Source organism: Octopus sinensis, linkage group LG3 (assembly GCF_006345805.1).
Source record: "Octopus sinensis linkage group LG3, ASM634580v1, whole genome shotgun sequence".
NCBI lineage: Eukaryota > Metazoa > Mollusca > Cephalopoda > Octopoda > Octopodidae > Octopus > Octopus sinensis.
This window is the reverse complement of record NC_042999.1, coordinates 94,904,993-94,921,451: the sequence shown is the minus strand read 5'-3', so window position 1 is coordinate 94,921,451 and position 16,459 is coordinate 94,904,993. Positions and strand designations below refer to the sequence as shown.

The window sequence follows — 16,459 nt, the reverse complement described above, 5'->3', positions numbered from 1 at the left end:
TGCGCCTTTGTGCATCTGTTTGCTCCCTAGCCGTCGCTTGACAACCGATGTTGGTGTGTTTATGTTCTGACCGATAGAATAATTACTAGGCTTACAAAGAATAAGTCCTGGGTTCGATTTCTTCGACTAAAGAGCGATGCTGCAGCATGGCCGTAGTCAAATGACTGAAACGTGTAAAAGAATGAAAGATTAAAGAGTATAGTCGAGTAAAGAAATGCAGCAGTTATGCAATGAGTTCATTTATGACGTTTATGGTGGCAGAATCGTATATGCATGCATGCGTAATATATTAATGTATTGTATATGCACAGCATATATAATACATGGATTAATACTGATTAATGTATTATATATGCACAGGAGTGGCTGTATTATGTAGGCACAGGAGTGGTTGTGTGGTAAGTAGCTTGCTTACCAACCACATGGTTCCGAGTTCAGTCCCACTGTGTGGCACCTTGGGCAAGTATTCTCTACTATAGCCTCCGGCCGACCAAAGCCTTGTGAGAGGATTAAGTAGATGGAAACTGAAAGAAGCATGTCGTATATATGTATATGTGTGTGTGTGTTTGTGTGTCTGCGTTTACCCCCCCCCCCCAACATCGCTTGACAACTGATGCTGGTGTGTTTACGTCCCCGTCACTTAGAGACCGATAGAATAAGTAGTAGGCTTACAAAGAATAAGTCCTGGAGTCGACTTGTTCGACTAAAGGCGCTGATCCAGCATGGCCGCAGTCAAATGACTGAAACAAGTAAAAGAGTGAAAAACAGTATATATAATACATACACACCATTGATGAGTAAACTTTGCAGTGGAGGCTTCAGAGATATGAATGATGAACGAGAAAACTACTTCGGGCATGTGTAGTTGAAAGGTAGATTGTAAAGTTAAAGAATTCTTATTTCTCAGTAAATACTTATCAAGGGAATAATCATTAAAAAAAATTGAAATTTTTCATTTAGAAAGGATGTCGTTAAACTTGAAGATCTTTTCAAATATGCATAAATCACATAGTTTATTGCCGTTCTTTTATGACCTGTATATCTCTCAAGGAGCTTCTGCGTGGTGCTGAGATCACTACTGCGTTGTTTCAAATATCAAATGTAATTGTAAAATTTTATGCCATTCCTCTTTTTTTTTTTCGGGCCCGAATAACAAACTATGAATGAAGTGCTGTTGTTGAAATTTATAATCTATCACACATGTATTGATTTGTACCATTAATGCTCACTTCAGTGCAAATCTGATTTACTGCGCAAGAACTTGTAATTCCGAAGGCACAGTTATCTTCAGTTACTATAAGTGTGTCTATAACTCAAATTAAGAATGTTTTATGAAATAAATTTCCGTATGAAATCTTATAAATGAAGATTAGCACATTGTTAATGCAAGTATAAAATAGAAGATGCTACAGCGTACGGCGAAAAGTTAAAATAAAAAGGTTCTCATCAATTAATCAGCTTAGATTCTAGTGCTTAATTATGATAGGTGCCAGTACAATAAAGGATCTCTTTAGAATGACAACTTAGATACCCGTTCTCTAATACAATTAATTAGTGATTGACTTTCTTATGTTATTCTTAATAGTGTTTAAGATTTCCTTGCTAATTAATCTAGTATCGGATGCGTTTGGTGGGAAATTCTGCTTATGTATGATATGCAGCTAATTTTAGTTTATGATTTATACTTTTAGTTTCTCTGTTGATGTTATTGTTGTCATTTGAACATTGTTTTATAATGTTTGATTTATATCATTGTTTTGATAGCTGGTTAGAGCAACATTCATCTACTTCATAAAGCTGTCTACTTTTCTCATTGAATAACAATTCTTAATTATTTCGTCTGCTTTTACGTTCTGAGTTCAAATTTCGCCGAGGTCAACTTTGCCTCTCATTCTTTCGGAGTCGATGAATTAACTACCAGTTGCGAACTGGTGTCGATGTAATCGACTGGCCCCCTCCCCCAAAAGTTCGGAAATATTTTCGGAAATGATAATAATTCGTTTCGGAAATAATAATTCGTTATTCACAACGACAGGAAATATTAGCTGAAAGGAATAATTTGTATATCATACTTAAAGCAGATATGGTTTTTTTAAAGCTTGTGAAACTACTGCATTATTTGTCTTAAGAAAGTATCTCTTATACAGGTGTAATATTAAAGAACAGGAATATATCAGCAGCAGAAAAAATCGTCTGGCAGCAATTGTGGCCTTGTGAAATAAACACTTCTGCTTCTTTGGACTTCGCCAGTTGGAAGTATTCACTGGCATGGCATGTTAAGCGAAAATCAACTGTTAATGATATAGTTAAACGGGGATTGAAAAGTCACTGATGTAATATTTAGCGTATCTACGTCTAATAAAAGGTGCTTATTAGTGTGAAAATCTCTTTTCAGCTAATATTGCCTGTCGTTATTATTATTATTCAGGCAGTAAGATGGCGGAATCGTTAGCATGCCGGGATTTCGTCCGTCTTTACGTTCTGAATTCAAATTCCGCCGAGGTCGACTTTATCTTCCATCCTTCGCTGTCGGTAATGTAGGTACAAGTTGAGCACGGGGCTCAATTTCATTGACTTACCCTTCCTCCAAACTCGCAAGCCTTGTACCGAAATTATCATCATCATCCTCATCATCATCATCATTATACGAAAACTCGCAGCTTATTTTACTGAGTATGATGGGAAGTATCAGCAGTCCACAGCCAGCAGACTAAGGTGACACTTGTTTACTGATCATGTATAACATCAACTGTATACATGCATAAAAAGAATACATAAGGTAGGAATATTCCTACTTTATGTATACCTCACTTCTTGAAAAAGCAAGTACAGAATTTTGAAAAGAGAATTAAATGCGAGCGATGGAAAGCTCGCATTTTGTATGGCTCTGAAGTACCTGTATCACCTACATTGCACTATGATGTAAAGACGCAAATTCTCCTCAGAATGAATGGAGAGGATCCGGCGAATTCCACCTCCTAGCCAGAATATCCAATATCTAATGAATATCAAATATCCAATGAAGTTCTGTAAGTAGTGTAAAACATGCAAATGGTCACAGGATGTCGGCGGTTATTTGGATAAAAAAAATTACCATTCCGAAATAAAAAAAAAACATTTCAACACACGATTTCACATCAGGAATCTTGGAAAACAAATGCATATATATATATATATATATATATATATATATATATATATATATATATATGTATATATATTATATATATATATATAAATACATACATATATACATACATACTACGTACATACATACATATATATATATATGCATACATTTATATACACATATATATGTATATATAACTGTATACATATATATATATACGTGTCTGTGTATAGATACAAATACACACCGATACACACACATATATATATATATGAAAATATATGCGGACAAACACATATACATACATGTATTTTAATATATCCGCATCGTTATAAATATGTGTGTGCGTGCGTGCGTGTGCATGTATAATGATGTATACACATATACAAACATATATATGTAAAATGTGGTATTTCCTTTAAATTGCATACTATATTATTGCATTCAAATCATTTCAAAATTCCATAATATGCATTGAATAACAGTTTATCATTATCAAATTATTTCTAACTACGTTATTAATATTCATAAATTTAATATAGAAAATGTATAACAACAATTAAATCATTTCTAGATTACCTATTTGAAAGTACATTTTTACGTTCCACACTTACAAATATATAGATTCATAATAAAATATTCAAAACTAGATAAATAAAAACTGATTTCACGTCTTTTAGATGATATTAACTGCAACGTAGGTGTGAAATTGCTTGCTACTATCTTCCATTCATTATAATGTCTCTAACAGACATAAACACTTATAGATTTTCTCAGTATAAAGGGAAATAATAATATGTACGTTAGAAGACCCAAATTAAATAGGGATGTAAATTTTTGTACTTTAACTATAATGGAAAATATATTTATAAATATTGATAAATGAAGTAAGAATCAATGTCAGTAATTGATTAACGATTCAGACTTGGTTAGTGTTTTTCACTAAAAGTGTTTCTGTATTGATTGATTGTTGTTTTGTCATATTTTCTATACATTGATATAATCGAAAAAGCTGAAAATTTTGTTGCCATATTCTCTGCACATCTATCTAAATAGTTACAGAGTCGAATTTCTTCACAGATCGGATGACGTGTTTGTTGTTGATGAACCGCTATGTATTTTTAAGTGGCATACGTATTCCTATTGGGTAAGTCATTTAAGTCTCGCTATACCCACAGCACATTTCTGCATAAAGTTTTCTGAAAGCGTCTGAAATTATTTTAATGGGTGTTCACACACACACACACACACACACACACATTCATAGTCGTCTACGAAGCTATAGGCTTACGTCAGAAATCAATATGCACTCGTATATTTGTTAATAAAATTAATCAAAATATACCGTATTATAGATCCATTTCAGCCGATCTTAGCAGTTAGTTGCGCAATGGATAGTAGATAACCTGATATTAGTTAACTATGTATTGTGTATTTAGGTAACACCACGTGTTCTTCAGAAATGGCAGCTATGGAAACACTATGGTGTCTGTTCTCCGTTGTTGCAAGCAAAACATGTCACATCTCTTTTGGTGACTGTGAAAAATGACGAACCGAATTTGTGGCAAAGAATATTCTGGATGGATTTATCTAAAGTTATTTCCCGTGGCGCCAAGGTATCTGAGATGGCTGTAAAGCAGCAAGAGTGTTGTGGGTGAAAATATATACGAGTTTCAAGGGTTTGGTATGTGTGCAGGACTGGTATATATATAGCTATTCTCTTAGGGGGGTGTTACTGGGCCGGTGTCCGAATCTTTAAGACCATGCTTTGCTGCAAATGTGTTTGGGAGATCATTTGTGTGTTTAGTGAAAGACTTGTAGGGTTCTCAGGATGTGATGACCAATAGTGGAGAACCAAACGTCTATAGTCACGGTGGAGCCCGTAAGTTATATAATACAATGCGTTTCTAGAAGTCATTAGCCAAAATATACTTTGGAATTGTCCATTTAGGATAAATTTCGTCGTTGATCGTAGCTTCCTGAAGAAAACTGTCATTTTTGTTGCCACTAATACTCAGTAAGTTGCTTATATGAAACTATGATTGATAGAAGGCAGAGGGCTCCCGACAAGGGGCCGGATGCAAGGAGCCCAGTTTAATCTACATTTGAACTACGACTTCATGAAATAGACAAGCTATAGAATAATTTTTCATAGAAAGAAAAGGGATTCTGTGAAGATGCTGCTGCTGGAATACATAATAGTGCATTAGCTGAAGATCAACAGCCAGGACTTGCTGTGCCTTCATTGCTGAAACGTTGGAAGCAGATGGATCGTCCTACAAAGTGGAACGTGTTCCTTATAAAAGAATCAGAAGAGCAAACGCCGCAATGCGATAAAACGAAAACTGTCGCAAGGCATGACAGTGAAAGAGTAAGTTATGGCAGTGGCGGCATTAGTGTTCTGCTTGTTCTTTCAGGGAGAGCTTCCTCCCTTTTGGCTCATTTCTTATTGAATGGGAATCTATTGCTCCATTTTGCAGTGAGTATCACAACACATAATTCAAATGAATACTGGTGGAATGTCTTTATCACGGCTTCAATGAAAAGAAAACAACGGACTAAACATAATGATCCGATACAGAGGAAAGAAACTATGCACAGCATTTGATGTCAATAGAAAGTTAAATATTAAGGAAAAAATCTCAAAGTCTAATTAATAGTAATTCATCAGTTACTCCCCCATGAGTATAATTTTATATTCCTACAAGTAATTATCTGATTATTTGAGTATTTGATTAATGCTTCAGTACGAAATGTGAGAACGTAATCTTCAGAAACTAAAAAAGAACACGCCTGATCTGAAGATTACAAACACCAGCTATCAAGATTACTGTCCAACTATGTAAAACATTCCAATATTTCAGCATACTATAATATCCGTATATGCAACGACATTCATTATGTGCTCATAACCCCCCCCCCACACGCACACACACATGCACGTACATACATACATATATGTATACACTTAAAAGATTGTACAGTAAATTTCAATATAAAAATCTTGTTCCGTGACTAGCTACTGTCACTAACCCCAGAAAGCACACACGCATACACACATACACGCACATACATACATTTACAGAAGCACACACACACACTCATACACGCGTACACATAAAAGAATGGTGTTGAGTTCTCCTGAAATTATTTAATTACATCAACTAAGGAGTTTTTCGACTAAAAATATGACCGAATTATGTAATCCAGGACAGATATGTTTTGAAATATATTTCCAGATATATATTTTCAGGTCAGATTTATTTCAAAGAATCAGATTCATTCAGATTTATATCTGTAATGAAACGAACATTCATTCAGAAATTAATCATTGATGAATCGAAGAATCAGGCAACATAACTGGCCTAGTATATTTCGGTCATTATCTATAACGACTTAATTAATACATACACGAATACAAATACACAGACAAATACATACAACAGGCGCGCGCACACACACACACACACACACACATGTTCACACTCGGTTACACTTTTAATATGGCAAATTAAGAAAGTGTTTATGTGTGGCTATATATTCTGGATCTTTGTTCAGTGAGTCCAAATCTCACTGTCTTAATATTTGGAAGTCGACTGATAAATTACTAGCAATCAACATGATTTATTTTTTCCTCTTTCTCTCTGGATTTTCTCTGTAATTCAAAGGTTCAGTTTTTTGTAGTATTTCATACTGATTCAACCTGAGGAATGCGATAAGTATATACATCTCAGTGGAATACTACCGATAAATTTCCTGAGTTGGAATTCAGTCGTTCGCACAGCTGCATGCTTATTGTCAAAACCAAAGAAGTGAATCCGCAACACATGTGCGCACGCACACACATATGTTTATAAATTACATATATATAAATTTTCACACATATATACGTTATATATGTACATAAATAAATAAGTAAATATATATACTCAAATATGTTTACAGACATATATACACTCATACATATATACTTATATACATACACACGCACATATATACATTATATTCAGATATGCAAACTTCAGACGTACACTCATAAACACACACAGGTGTGCGTGTGAGTGTGTGAGTGCATGTGTATGATGCCTGTTTGTTTGTTTGCGAGTGTATGTGTTGGTGTGTGTCCATGTGAGTGCATGTGTGTGAATGTGCATGCGTATGTGTGTGAGTGTGTGTGTGTTTGTATTATATGAATGTATGTAAGCCAACAGTCTGAGAGTATATGTATGTGAAGCTGTTAATGTTTTGTTACTTATAAAGATGGAGGAAGTTCATTGATCATAGCCACTTTTCTGTCTTTGTACAAAAGTAGATTCCAAACAAAGAAGGCATTTGTGAATATTAGTGTTTGCAAATTGAAAATCTTTGAAATAAGGCATTGTATTAAATCTTAACCCTCCCTAGACATTTTCCATGTTTCACTTAACCAATAAAGATTCTTTTGATTCTTATAAATCATATTAAAGGCTTAAAAAAGCATGAAATACAGACAATTTTGTTGGGTTCCTTCAAATTAAATGAAATATTTGTTAATCTATTATTATTCCTTTCTTCTTTCACGGCTTCAGTGTGTTGAATATATTTTTTCTTTTGTATAAGTGTTCTTGCATTTCTGCTTTAGTTGAAATTCCAGTCAATTCCACAATCATATAAATGGCCAAGATGGGTATTGACTTGATTCTATAAAAGAATATATTCCTATGTTCTTTTGTTTCACTTTGTTTCATATTTTTTCTTTTTTCCTTTTTATATTCGTCTTTCTTTGAGTCTTTGAATATGTTCTTATCAAATTAAGTGAGAACAATTCTTGAAGTGGAAAGACGCAAGCCTGGGTCGCGATGTAAGTGGGGTGGTAGTAGCGGCAGTTTTATATTAATGGAAAACGTCAGTGAATATCAGAGAAGATGGAAGCATGTGGATACTTTATTAAATTAATATATAGAGGAGATAAGTTCTAAAACAGATATCACTTGGAATGCACACATAAACACATAAAAATACATACATACAGACACACAAATGCATACATACGCCTGTCTTATATTTATATAAATATGTATCTGATATATAGTCATACTTTCATATGCATCCATTCATATACAAATACGCATCTGTGTACATGTGTGGATGTTTGTGTGAATGGTGGTGCGTTTGCGTGCTTTTATGAACGACTGTGTGAGCGCACGCGTGCGTGCATTTCGCATACGTTTTTGCGTATCTTGAAATGCATTTGATCAGAGGTGTATACATTAAACAAGCATAACGCACACCTATAAATTGTTAGAAGAACCATGATTTATGCTCACTCTTACATATGACCACAAAATGTGATGCATCATATACAGACGGTTTCATATACACGCATACAGACTATATACAAATCAAATGCAGTACTGACAGATATACATACGCGCGAAATGAGACATGCTATGCACACATATACACATATGCATGCACATACTCAAATACACATATACACATACATATAATATAGAAGTAACATATGTGATTGTGCTGTATATAGCAGCAGCATGTACTTGATGCGTGCAGCGATGCTGTGATTGTTCAGACTGTTCATGAGTCACTTGTACTTTAGTACAGTGATCAAAGTGGATAGTATTAAGATGGACGATGCTAGGTAAAAAATTCGAAGCACAAGAAAATACCGAAACAAAATAGTTATAAAATTTTCCATACAGTTATTAATTAACTATACATATGAAACGATAGCAACCATCTTTCCCTGTTAAATTTCGATAAGGGACGCAAGTTGTTTTTGCTGCTGCTGCTGCTGCTCCTCCTCCTCCTCCTCCTCCTCCTCCTCCTCCTACTACTACTACTACTACTACTACTACTACTACTACTACTACTACTACTACTACACTACTACTACTACTACTACTACTACTACTACTACTACTACTACCAGCAGCAGCAGTAACATCTTAGTTTCATATACACACTCAATAAATTCAAATAGTCGCGTCCAAGATGTAGTTTCAATTCCTGTGGTGAACTAGTCTAAACGGAAGGGTTATTATCAATGTTTTCAGGCAGGGATTGATAACATCGATCCGTTTGATGTTTAATTTACTCATAGTTTGTAGGAAACACGTATGACTTGGATCAGTAGGGAATTCCAGAGGGATTTCCGAAGATTAAGAACTGCGTAGCAATTAGATATTGAGAATGAAATAAATCAGTATTGATGGAGAAACAAGTACGAGTGCATTGGCTGCCTTGTGTGGAGTAAGTTTTTAGTAAGCTATTTTGGAGACGTAAATCTGTTTGTGTAACCATAGAAAAACTTTTGACCAGGTTTGTGGCTGAAGCAAATCCAGCCGTAACTATCCCATCTTTTACCTGTGTGCGAGAACCCAGAACTCCATTATCCAACACCATCTATTTTTAATTCAGTAAGGAAATGTTTGAGTAGGAACTGACAGATTAGCGACCACGTTGAAGGTATGTAGATGAATTTTGTGTGAGATTTTATTGTGTACATATGAGTGAATCAGTTGATCGCCTACTGTCGGATGCTCTTTATGCATGTCTGTGTATATATAGTAAGATAATTGTTCCATATATGCGTACAATAATTCAGTGATATTAAGATCTGATGGTTACTCAGGATCAGCAACTGTTCAGTATTTTCTGACCGTTAACAGCAAGCCTAGTCTTCGGGATCCATTTGTTGCGATGCTAACGGTGACTTAAAAATAACTCTTAAAATTAATATGAAGGGAATCCTGCTTTGGATTGTTGAGTCTTGGATTGTTGAAACAATCTAAACAACTTATCTAAACAAATTACGTACAATTTGAAAATTAGATACGAAAGTAATCATGTTAAATTTTTGAAAGAGTAAAGGAGGAAAGAGAAGTATTTCCTGGACAAAGGAAAGTAATGATAAACAGAACCCGTGAATATATACGTATTGTGCTGAAAGTAATGCTGAATTGGGCATAATTTCGTAAAGGTTTAAGTTATTCAACTCTCACACTTGGAAACAGTAACATTTACCCCACAGAAAGTCTCCTCCCTTCTTGTTTTTAATGCAGACATATGTATATAAGGCTCTAAGCATAAACAACGTGCCGTTGATGGACTCGTCACGAAGGAGGGCTAAATGCTGTCCAATTTACGGAAGGCGACAAGTTATTTACAGAAGTGACATCATTGACAAGATCAATGTGTATTGATGGATGAAGAAGATTATAGGAGAGGACCACTATTGAAGACAAATTACGCAGTAAGTGACCATCACTTACAACCAATCTACAAATTCATTCAGAGAGACAAATGAATTAAAATCCGTGAGTTTGTGGCAGCACTGAACTGTAGAATGCGGCGTAAGAGTTTGGGTACCAAAAGTATGTGTAAAGCGCATACTTTAGCAGTTTACACCCGCTTTGAAGGGGAGAAGGGTGGAAGGTTGCCCTAATTTGTTGGAAAATTACGAAGCCAATGATGATGGGCTTTTTTATTTTGCTTTTTGGTGACAAGGGGTGAAATGCGTCTGTATCATTATAATGAAGAAACAAAAGCTTACGCAGTGTAATAATGTCACTTCTCCTTGACCTACAGAATACAAGAGGCAGCAATCGAAAGAAAACGATTTGGTGAGAGAGACGAGATGAAAATGGCTGTCAAGAAATGCGTGCAACAATGCACACTTGAACTTTTCCAAGAAGGTTCAATTAGAGCGCAAATGAATCGCTGAAAAGGTAAAGAATTAAAATTGGAGCAAGGATACAGGGGCAAAGTGAACAACAGAGAAAAAAAAAAACAGGGAAAATGCAGATTTATGCGGTATAGGGTCAAGGAGAGTGGTGGGTTTGGTATATAGATCTATTTATTATAGTGGGTGTGCACTAATTATTGATGTGAGGGATATGGTATTGGTGTCGTGTATGTATAAGTATATATGTAAGTTTGATGGCGGTTATTTGTAGTGAAGTGGGCTTGATATCGGTGTGCTTGTAGATAATCATTCTTTGGGTTATGCTTAAGTGTGTGTGTGTGCGTGTGTGTGAGGGGCGTCTGTGTACTTTTGTGTATGAGAATAAAGATCTTACGAAAAAATAGTGTAAGAGGGTTTCGATAGACGAACATGAATGTATTGTTTGCTTGATCCGTATTACAGAAAAAAAGAGTCATAGTTTTGGATATGGAAACATATAACGAAGGAAAAGTTTTATCCAGAGAGCAAATACTCACATTGTTAAGATGGTAAAACATTCAAAATGGTAATAAGTGAAAGCTTGAAAATTGGGACCATACGTGCTTACTGGAACGATAAAAGGAAGAAAGTTTTGAGAGGAAAGCTAATGCAAAGGGAGGAAATGATCGATGAACATATGTATCAGAGTTTGGGTGGATATAACTGGTCATAGTGTCAGTCAAACAATCAAGTAAAAGTGAAAGGTGGTGATCAGAAGTGGATGATCCAAAGGTGCCAAGCAAGGTGCCAAGCATGGTGTTAAAAAGTGAATGAGTGACTTAGAGTGTACGTGTGTGTCAATGAATAAATGTATGTGTCCAGAGTCTGATGAGTGCGATTGTCAAAGTGAGAAATGGTAGAATGTTTTGACAGCGTGTTTGAGAGTGTGTGTATAAGGGAAAGGCATGTCACCGTGTAGAGCAGAAAGGTTCCAAGTGACGGATGGGTTGTAGAGATGTATCTCTAAACAAAGTGGTTGCAGTTGTTGTAGACATGGTTAAAGAAAAGAAAGTGAAAAGAAACAGAAGTTGATGCAGACCGCTTATAGACAGCTGAAGAAGTAGAGGGATAGGATGGAGAGGTGGTAGGAGAGAGAAAAAGGAGATAGTGGATCGGGGATGGGTCAATGCTACATCAATGGGCGGAGATGTAATAGGTTGCATTGGCGCGAATAAGCGTGGTTTGAATAAGGGTTGAACCTGATTTTCAAGTCATGGTTGCAGGGAGAGAGATGATCGAGAGGAAGGCATTGGGAAGAGATTGACAAGAGATGGTGTGCTTGGTGTGAGTAGAGGGGAGTGTCGGTGAGAATAGAGAAAAACATAGATGGAAAGAATGAGAATGAAGAGTCAATAGAAACAGTAATGTCAAGAAAATTGAGTGAAGTGTCTGATATAGGGAAAGATGAAGAGCGCCGACGAAGAAGAATGTTTAGTTTTCCACAGGGCTGAGAAGAGGTACCAATATAACGAATGTTCATCGTTTAGTTCTGGGATCGGACCAGTGAACGACGAAAAACGTTTCGTGTCAACGTAACCAATAAACAGAATTGTGAAGTTAGATGTCCATTCTTTGGTAATGGGCATCCAAATGATCTACTGATCAACCAGAGAAAGAACAGAGATCAAAAGCAATTTAGGATAAAAGGAGGTAAACAGAGGTGCATAAATAAAAATGGTACAGAAATACTGGAAGTGAAGGAGGGTGCAGGGTCACTCGTCGTGAAGGATGGTATATAAATAAATAATAAGTCAGCAGAGGGGAAAAGAAGTTGAAGAGGCGGAGGACGAGGTAAGTGTCGAAGATCTTGGAGGGGAGACTTACCATCAGGCTTGCGAGTAAAATAGGAAGTTAGACAGGCACAAAATATCTGTAGTTTAAATAGAAAAGCAACGACATTTGGATGTGGATTATAGCAACATTCGTACCTTTCGAAGAATGCAATGTAAAGGTGTAGAACTCGAGAAATAAAATGGGATTGTGTTTAGCGCTCTACCAAGAGTAATAAATATTGATCGATGGTTAATGTAATAAAACGGAATTGATGTTGAGTTTGTAGGAAATATTAACAATGTTATTTTCATACATGAATCGGCGGATTTCAAGAAAATTACATGGGAAATTACATAACAGAATGTAAGAAAATATAAAGAAAATATAAAGAAAATATAAAGAAAATATCTATCAAAATCCTTTTCTAACTTAATATTATTACTTACACATACCTCATTTTAATATAATCTTCAGTTTAGACACGTTTACTTTTGTGAATTAAAGTTTAGATTTGTAAATTACATCTTATAATTGAAGAGCTGAAATTGATTTATGGAATATTATGAAAAAGGAAAGAATAAAACCGCATTAAGGAAAAAAAACATTAATGATATGAGCAGGCTAAATTAAGGCAGGGATTATGAATAACATAAACCATATCCCATCTGTTTAAAAGCAAGAGTTGAAGTATAAACTATAAGCGTGAAAGGTTGACAAAGTTGGAATTGATTTTCGTGTTGGCCAATTGACAAAACGTTCAGTACATTGCGCTTTTCCTTCAACGTGAAGGCATTGATTCATAAACGAGCTGGTATTTTAGCAAATGGGAACTTCCATTTTTGAGACTGGGTTTTCTAGGTTTACTTTTTTTTTCATCTGTTCCCCATTTTTTCATCTGTTTCATTGGTCAATGAAGTTATAAAATCGAAAGCTGACCTTTCTGAGGAAATGGTCACAGAGTATCACGTTTACATTCACTGAAATATATCTCTTAGGAGTATTTTAAGTGTTTACTGTTGCAGCACAAGATGAAACAGCAGTCATACTTTTGCTGGAGATTGCATGAATGTTGCGGAAACGTACGCACGTACATTATACATGCATACATACATGCACTCGCATATCATTAGGTATATTATAGCTATTGCAATAATTAGTTAATTAAAAATGACTATAGAAAGAAAGAATGCTTGTAATTGTTTGTAGATTACGCATGAAATAAGTGACAGGAGAGAGAGATTAACGAAACGTGAATGGAAAATATGTAACAAAAATTAAGTGAAAAGAACTTCGATATGTGAAAGATGGAAAAGTGAAAAGAAGGGATATTATTGCAAATATGTTTGAGTGATGGTAGATAGTAGGAAGCGGATAAAAAACAATAAATGCTGAAAGAGATCAAGGTTGAAATGTTTTTCATAATTTAAAATGCCGAGGGATTACGGGGAAATACATAACTCTAAGAAAGCAATTTTTCATGTTGATTCAAGAAACCCGTTTTGTAAATCTGTTTTTGTCACTCGGTTTTAAGATAGTGCGCTCATCATAGCGTATTTCTTTTATCATCATCATCATTACCAATGCCTTTGCACTGCTTCTAACGCTGGAGGTGTACTATGTTGTCAGCTGTTCACTACCAGTGAACTAATGTAACACCCCTTAATTTTCGAGCACCTTCCGGAGTATTTGAGCGGTTCTAAGCAATGCTATTTCCTGCAAGTGCACCACCCTTATTTCAGCCTCTATTTGTTCCACGTACTTCTCGTGATTTTTTCTCACTGTTCCCAGGGCTCCGACAATTATTGGTACTACTGCTACCTTTTTCATCGACCACAAATGCTTAACTTCCCAAGCTAACCTGTCATATCTATCGACATTTCTATCTTACGTATCGCATACCTTGCTGTCAGCTGGGCATGCTATATCTATAATCCAGCATAGTTTGTTTTCTTTCTCAATTAAGGACTGTCCGGCTTCCTATTCTCTATCTCATGGTCGCACTGAATCATGAAATCGCATAGGATCTTTGCATTTCTATTTTCGACAATGACTTCATGTTTGTGGTCGTACCAATATTTTGCTCAGTCAAATCCTTACTTGTTGCAGAGTATTCAATGGACAAACCTGTCTATATTGTCGTGGCGTCTCTTATGTTACTTCTGCGCTAGAGGCATACATTGGCTGGTAATATGCCATATGGCTTCACTGTTTTGTCTACAGATTCTGCATTTATCACTTTCTGCTGTGTTGTCTATTCTGTATTTTATATAGTTTGTTCATAGTAATTGCTCTTGGGCAGCACAGATTAGAGCCTCCGTTTCCGGTTTCAAATCACATTTAGTCGTCCACAGCCATCTCTTTTCTCTGTCTAAATTATCTTCAACATCCCTATGAATTTGACCTTGCATTCTTTTCTTTACCCACCTATTTTGAGTTTCATTCGTTTTCAATTTCTTGTATTGTGCTTTATATTTGCAATCGTTCATCCTACACAAGCCCAACCTTCTTACTTCTAATATTAGCTGTTCTGTGGCATTTTTTACATACTATGTTTTTTACATGCTATGTTGTTTTCTTCTGCTCTTGGTACATAGAATCTGTCTGTATATCTTTTTGGGTGGAGTAACTCATATCCAGTTAGCAACTTCCTTGTCTTTCTGTCTAAGGTGTTTAGTTCGTCTACTGTTGATGCGATTACCCCTGCTCCATATTTAAGGTGTGAATCCGCCCAGGTGTTGATAGCTTCGATCTTATTCCGTTCGTTTAATTTCGACTTAAGGATCAGAATCTATCTGCGCAAGTACTCCACCTTAAATTTTTCTGTCATTTCTTTCTCCATCAATTTATCCACTTCCTAAATTCCCAAGTACTTATAGCCCGTCTCTTCTATCTGCTTCATAACCTCCCCTGACGGTATCGATAGCTCGTTCATACATTTGATGTTGCCTCTCTTCAAGACTGCCAGACCACATTTTCTCAGTCCGAAATCCATTCTGATATCAGCACTGAAAGTATACCCCGTTCTCCTGTATTCTTGCCTTTATTCTGTCGTAGATTGCCTTTTGTTCACCTGTCATGCCGCCATTGGTTTTATTGTCTTCTTTTAGATCATCTATACGTCTCTCATCAAGTAAACTACCACTGCTCCTTTCCTTTGCTTTGCCATTATTCTTATTAGCAAGACCTCTGTTTTCATCGTCACCTGTACTGCTATTTCCAAGACCCGTCTTTTGGTAGCTTCGAGCTCTACTTTTATGAACCAACGATTTTTTCCTTTTACTTTAGTTTGATCACATAGTCTTTGTTCCGTGAATTGAAACAATCCCTTTTCTATCCAATGATCATACATACGTTGTCGGTAACCCCTAATTTGATCACCATTTTCATTTAGCGGGCTCCTCAAGTAGTAACACTCCATGACCACAGCATCAATATGCTTGCTCCATCAACGCCGTGTGTGGTGGTCCCTTTCTGGATATCGACAGGCTGGATCCGGACCCGAATCTCTGAGCCTGCCGGGTGCAACACTGTCACCATTATTGGCTTCAGTTTCATTACCACCGTTATTCACAATATTTTGTTTTTTCATTGTCACTCATATGCGGTAGCGATTATTAGATTGCGCAATTACCAGTGTTTTTATTGTGACTCCATCACTAGATGTACCATTAATCAGTCCATGAGATGCTCCACCCGTTTCCTTTCATTATTATTATTATCCTCACTGATATCACTGATATTATTGTTTTTACGTGTAGTAGAAACAGTGCTGACAGCAGCAGTAACAGGCGTGGAGGTATTGGTAAGGGTGGTAGTTGGGCCTCAGATTCCTG

At 36.0% G+C, this 16,459-nt stretch overlaps 1 long non-coding RNA gene across 1 annotated transcript in view; it reads right to left on the bottom strand.

The window, feature by feature from the left end:
* Positions 1-16,459, bottom strand: part of LOC118762513 — a 963,298-nt gene that overhangs the window by 51,064 nt on the left and 895,775 nt on the right. The window lies entirely within an intron of this gene.